The sequence below is a fragment of the Nuphar pumila genome, chromosome 7, assembly GCF_984573655.1.
Source record: "Nuphar pumila chromosome 7, dmNupPumi1.hap1.1, whole genome shotgun sequence".
Taxonomy (NCBI): Eukaryota; Viridiplantae; Streptophyta; class Magnoliopsida; order Nymphaeales; family Nymphaeaceae; genus Nuphar; species Nuphar pumila.
This window is the reverse complement of record NC_143255.1, coordinates 90,483,499-90,490,528: the sequence shown is the minus strand read 5'-3', so window position 1 is coordinate 90,490,528 and position 7,030 is coordinate 90,483,499.

Sequence of the window (7,030 nt, the reverse complement as noted above, 5' to 3'; positions counted from 1 at the left end):
TGTGCAAATTTTCCTTCTCTTTTCATACTAACCCAGTTGTTTTGCAGGAAATATGTGGATAAAGTCATTATTTGGAATTGTAAAATTGATTTCATGTCTTGTAATAGTTAGATTTTAATAAGAATTTACATTCCTTGCTTTAGGTAGAATGAATGAGCATTGCAAATATCATGAATTATTTGTTTTCATGCATTTTTGCCTTTATTTCTCAAATCCTCACAATGGTGAAACACGAATGGCACGTGCACCATTTCGTAAAAGATAAATTAATCCTAAGTTGATGATCTACATCAACGGCCATAGTCGGGATGTAAACAAGACTTAGGATTTTTATCTTTTACGAAATAACACTGGATCCACACTGGATCCGTTTTTCAAAATTCATTATATTTTCCTTAAATATTTTCTTCTTTTATCAGAATTTAACTTAAAATTAATTCAATATATATACCAATGGCCATAGTCAGGGTATATTGATGGTTAATTTCATTTTAAACTCTATAAAAGCACAAAATATGTTTTATTCTTCACCTGAATTTAAATATAGATTATTATATAATACATTCAATGACCATAGTCAAGGATGTATTATATCTTCAATCTTATTTTAATTCATCTAAAGAATGGAACAACTTTTCAAAAAACCAATTTCAAATTCTTCAAATCCATTCATCATTTAGGATAGAATTATATCATATTTTCAAAAATTCATATTTTCAAAAACTCCAAGTAATGTAAATATCTTCCTCAATCTATCTTCCATCCTTATCAAATCTGATTCATCCTTTCATTTTTCAAAATTCTATTTTATTTTTCAATCTCAAAAGTTCAAATTAACTTTGAGATTTCAAATTCATTTTATATTCAAATTCAAATCAGATTTCAAAATTCAAATGTGACTTTGAAATTCCAAATTCATTCACAACTCCAATCAAACTCAAAGTTCAAATTTTACTTTGAGATTCTTGATTCATTTTCCAAAATCCAAATTCAAGTCCAATTTGTCTTTGAAATTCATTTATATATTCAAAATTCAAATTCTCAAATCAATTTTGAAAATCCAAATCCAAAAGTTAGAACCCAATCTCATCTTGGGTTCTAGATCTTGGATCCAGTTAGGATCCAGAACCTAATTCTACTTTGGATCTCAGACTTCAAATCCAAATCCATTTCTGGGATCCAGAATCCAATTCCATCTTGGATCTCAGATTACAGATCTAAACTCCATTTAGGATCCAGAATCCAACTCCATCTTGGATTCCAGATCTCGGATCCAATTCCATTTAAGATCCAAAATTCAACTTCATCATTGGATCTCAGACTTCAGATCCAAATTCCATTCCAAATTTTGGATCCAATTCCATCATTAAATCTCAGACTTCAGATCCAAATTCCATTCCAAATTTCGAATCCAATTCCATCTTGGATCTCAGACTTTAGATCCAAATTCTATCTTAAATTCCAGATTTCAAATCAACTTCTATTCTCAATTCCAATTCCATTTCATCTCAGATTTCAAATCCAATTCCTGTTTTCGGATTTTAAATCCAGAATTCAATTCTGGTCTCAATTTAGAATCCAGACTTTGGATTCAAATTCCATCTTGAATCCCAACTTTCAAATCAATCCCATTTCTCAACTATATCTTGATTTACCACATTTCATTTTGATTTCAAACTTCAAAGTTAGAATTCAATTCCATTTTATCTCTATTCTGATTTAAAGTCCATTTATAACTTTGAAATTTCCTTCTTCTTCTTTTTTATCTCAAACTTCAAAACCTTTCTTTTCAAAGTTCAGATTTATTTTCCTCAAAGCTCTGATTTTTCCAAAGACTTAGAACTTTAAAATCTTAAGTTCTAAGTTAAAAACCATCTCTTCACTGCATTATCAGATTCATCTCAGAAATACTTGGAGATTTCCAAAGCATTTTCAAAAGGAACATACATCTTTGCATTTGCACAAGCATGATTCTTTGTGCATTCTTAGACTTAGAATAAATTCTTAGATGATCTTAAGGCAAAGCAAAAGGCATAAATTCAACCCTTGGTTCGATTACCCCTGGTAAAGGTGCCAGGAACGGTCGAACCTCGTACCGACGAGCGGATCCCGTCTCCCAATTTTCCCGCAAATATTTCAAAAATGGAGGTGAGTAATTTTCTAAATATTTTCAAATCAAGGTCAAGTGAGACCGTGCGAAATAGTTCCTCTTCTCTCTTCTTTTCCTTTCTTTTCTCTTCTCTCTTTATTTTCCGTCTTTTATTTTCTCCCTTCAAAAAGGAGGAAATAGAGGTTGGAAAGGGAAAAGAGAAGGAAGAGAGAGAATATTGCGAGAGGAAAAATTTTGCGATGATCACAGTTTTGGCGACTGTGATAGGACTCGTCTCCGTCCGATTGAATTTTTGCCTTTTGCTTTGCTTTGATATTATCTAAGTCTTTATTCTTCAAATGTCAGCTTCATTTCCATGCAAACCTTAGGGGCCTAGATTTTGTCCTAAGCTGACATCATTGCATATAAGATTTAAGTATGGTTTGGTAGGACCATATTGAGGAGATTTATCCATGCTCACATTGGACTTAGGTCTGAAATACAACTCTCCTCAATTCTAGGGATTGAATGCAAAAACAATGTATGCAAGTGTATGCTTCTCTTCATTTTAATCTATCTCTTTAGGACTTGCATTAGAGCCTTCTGATTTTATTGCATGTTGATCATATTTTGAAAATCTCCCTACCTATGTTGTCCCGGTCTTCACGTTGCTGGGCTGTCTCACTGAACCATAGTTCGGGAGAGAGCCTCACAACTGGGCCACTTATTTGGATTCGCGCCCCCCTACCACGTACCTAAGGGCCATAGTCCGAGGTATATCGGTAGGTGCTCAAGGATGTTGGGAATCCATTACCTTAGAACCGGAGAAACATTCTTACGCCACGTACTTCGAGCTTCGGTTTGTGTATATCGGCGTATCTTGATTGGAATCAAATGATTTAAACCTTAGGGTTAGGATTAAGGTCCTACGAGCCTTTTGAAAATATTTGCATTTAGAGTCAGCTTCTAGGGAGTGCTATTCTATGCATCATTGTTTGTATAAATTGATTCTTTTGTAGATATTATCTTGAAAATTCTTATCTTTCAAAACCCTGGACATTTATTTCATAAAAATTCTTTTATTTTCTCAAAATCCAGGATGGTATATTTCTTATTTCTTTATTCTCTCATGAATTTCTTAAACTCTGGACATTTCTTTAAATTCTTTCCCCTATCTTTCAAAAGTCCAGGCATATTCTTCTTCTTCTGATTTATTTAAATTCTTTTGATCCTGCCTGCAATTTTCAAAAATATTCAAGGTCTTGTCATCTTCAAAAATACTCTTCCTCGTGTATTCCATCTTCTTCATATAAAATCCTTTTTATCGAGAGATCTCTTTAAAATTCTCTTTCATTATCTCTTTTCCTTTCAAAAATTTCTTTGATCTGAACCTTTCATTTATTCTAAAGAGAAAATAGCAACATTCCAATCATGGTTCAAACGAGAGCAAGGAGAAGGGCAGCTCAGCAGCACAATAACAGCGAAGTAGCAGAGATGAACTCTTCCAGATTGTCCCGAAAACATGATTCAGATGAGGATGGTGTCGATCCGGCGATGTATAAAATCTTTCAAAAGATGATGGCAAAAATGGTGTCTGAGCAAACTGGGACAGGTTCAAAGAAAACATCCTCTAAAACCAAGGTCAAAAGGAAGCCAGTGAAGAAGCATGTCAGGATCAACAAGAAGAAGGTTCAGCAAGACAGCGCTTCTGAAGGTACAGAGTCAGGAGAGGAGGATTCCGATGAAGAACAATTTGTGTTCGTCCCAAAACATCTGCGACAAGTCAAGAAGGTGACAGAGGAACCTGAATCAGTCAACAAGCCTAAAGATGGAGTACCGGCAGAAGACTCAGTTCAAATATTGATGAAGATGGTCAAAAACCTACAGATCCGAGATAAGGGAAAGAGGGTATATACCAGACATGACTTCTACCTTGGTTTAGATGGGGACAACAACTTGAAAGATCTCCCCCAAAAATTTATTAAGTTCGATGGGTCCGGCAACCCAAAGGCCCATCTCGCGATGTTCTTTGCTGAATGTGCCAGATTCAGTGAAGACAATCGGGCCCTTTTCTTGTGCTTTCCTCGCAGTCTAGAAGGCGTAGCAGCTAAATGGTATGCGGAGCACATCAACCCCGTCGAGCTGCAAAATTTTGATAAAGTTGTTAATCTGTTCGTGGAAAGATTCATGTTCAACACTGAGGCACTTCCGACCCTCAATCATCTGTATAACCTGAGACAAGGAGATAAGGAAAAAGCTGTAGACTTCATTCGGAGGTAGAGAGATACCTGCAACAAGATGAGAACTCCCATTTCAGAGGAGCACACACTTCAGGTTATCTTGATCAATTTTTCTCAGCCTCTCAGAAGCCTCATCTCCACTTACCCATCAAAATCATTCATAGAGCTTATCGAACGAGCTGAGTGGCTCGAAATGGGAATGGACAATGGAAATTATGAGGGCATCACTCTCGTCAAGGGCAATCAAGACCTCATAAAGTAGGCGAATTATACCTTTTCAGCTAACTCTGGGGGCAGTAGCAGTAAGGATAGCACGAACAAGCAGATGGGGCAGCGAAAGGAACCCTTTAAGCAGAATGACAAGCCAGTTCCCGCCAAGCAGAAGGAGATGATAAAATGTGAAGGTTGGGGTTATGACCAGCAATTCACTGCTCTGGAACAGTCCCTCGAGCAAGTTCTGGAGTATATGTTGAGCAAAGATATGATTAAACTCCCGAGAGTTGCTGATCTTCCGGTCTCCTTGGGAAAATGGAAGGACAAGTTCTGCAAGTTCCACCGGGCAGTGGGGCACGACACCGAGCACTGCTTCGTCCTAAAGAACATCATCTAGGATTGCATTGATAAAAATCTTCTGATAGAGGACGAAGAAGAAGAGCAACCCGCTGTCCTAACCAAGCCTTTCCCAGATCACTCAAAGAACTAATGATATCAAAGTTTTTTCTTGCTTTCTTCCTTTTACTTTTTCCCGTCGTCTTGTAGGGGCAAGTCAGCCCTAGTCTTTTGTGATCTTTTTGGTCACATGCTTGTAAATAGTCAAGTTCTTGTTTTCAGTAGTTACTTATAAATGAAATATCAATTTCCTTCATACCTTTGTGTTCAATTCTTACTTCTTTCGCCCTATTGGGGCATCTTTTGTTAAAAATTACATTTACACTTCAAAATATTCTCTTGTCATTAAAATTTCTGTTCTTTTTCAGAATGCGGGGCAAAATCTTGACATCATTCATGAGAGAAATGATATTACCTATGAGGGTTTTTCCAAAAATCATGAAGTTTTGAAAGTCTTCATTACGATGACCAAAGAGTTCAAATATTCTTTGGTCCAACCTTTGTCAAAATCAACCCTCATGTTGATCATATTGACAAAAATAAGATTTCGAACCGTTGTATTGAAAAATCAACCCTCGAGTTGATCATGTTTTCAAAAATAAGTTTTCGAACCATTGCATTAAAAGGTCAGCCCATGTGTTTGTTATTTTTTTGATCTCTGTTCACGGTTAAAATCTCAGATATTTTGGATGAGTACTGCTATTTATTCATGAATTTTCAATCGGAAGTGTCTGTTTTAACTCATGTTTGATTCACAATATGTAAGTCCAGATTGTCGGAAAGATTTTTCACTAACCGAAGATGGTTTTTCCGATCTGTAAAAGGGAAAACCTTTGTTTTTATGTCTAGTTTGCCTCTGTAAAAATTCAGAAATTTTCATGGAGGATTGACCCTGATTCGGGTCTAACTCTGCAACTGGTTTGTGATCTAGGTTAAAAATAGCATATTTTAGGTCTTTGATGCAATTTTCGGATTAAAATAATGTCAAAAAATTATTTTTATGATTTAAATCTGATTTGAGGGTCATAAAAAGTGCAGGTACCAATTTTTATGAATTTTGGAATCCGTTTGATGCCTGAATTGATCAAATTGCAAAACAGGGTCCCTGCAGGATCCAAAAACACTGCCAAAATCATGATATTTGTGGTATTTCTTGATTTTCGTGTATAATTTCATGTTTTTAGGGTTTGTTCATGTCTAGAATCATGTTAGGATGTTTCATGTTTGATTTTGTGTTTATTTCAATCATAAATCTTAAGTTTTTATCAAAATCTATTTTAGAAAACCCTGATTTCAAGGCAAGAGTCTTGCTATCAGGGGTAATTTGGTCATTTGACCTCAATTTCGAAATTCTAAACCCTATTTTTCATGTTTTTAATCAAGTCATATCATACTTAGTTCAATTCATCCTTATTTGGATTTTAAAAGTTGTATTTTATAAAATATCTTTCTAAAAACCCTGATTTCAAGGCCATAGTCTTGCTATCAGAGGTATTTTGGTCATTTTGACCTCAATTTCAAAATTTTAAATTCCATTTTCATATTTACTCCATCCTATTTCATATTTTATTAAGTTTATATAAGGGAATCATATGGAAAATGACTTATATCTAGCAAAATCCACTAATTTCTAGATATTACTGTATAAATCTAGAAAAGCCAACATATTTTCACTAACCAATTTTTTAGTTTTGCAGGAACATTGAAAACTTTATTTCCTGTATTTAAATTTGATTAGTGATGTAAATTAAATGTAAATTTGGAATAACAATTTCAATTCCTGCATAGAATAGGATGCATTGCATATAGTTTTAAACTTTGATATATAACTGCTATGTATGCCAATTCATGCATATTTTTACCAATTCACTATGGTCGACACGAATGACACGTGCACTAGCTCTTATGAAATTGACAAACTCGGTGAAATTTGTATTTATGGCAATAGTCAGAATACAAATGAGACCTAGATTTATAATCTTCGTATTAGCCACATTCAGCCTACACTCTTAGGCTAACTTCAAAATGCACTGCATTTCTCAAAAATACAAAAAGGATTTTCTCAATTCCTCAAAATCAAGTCTTTAAATCC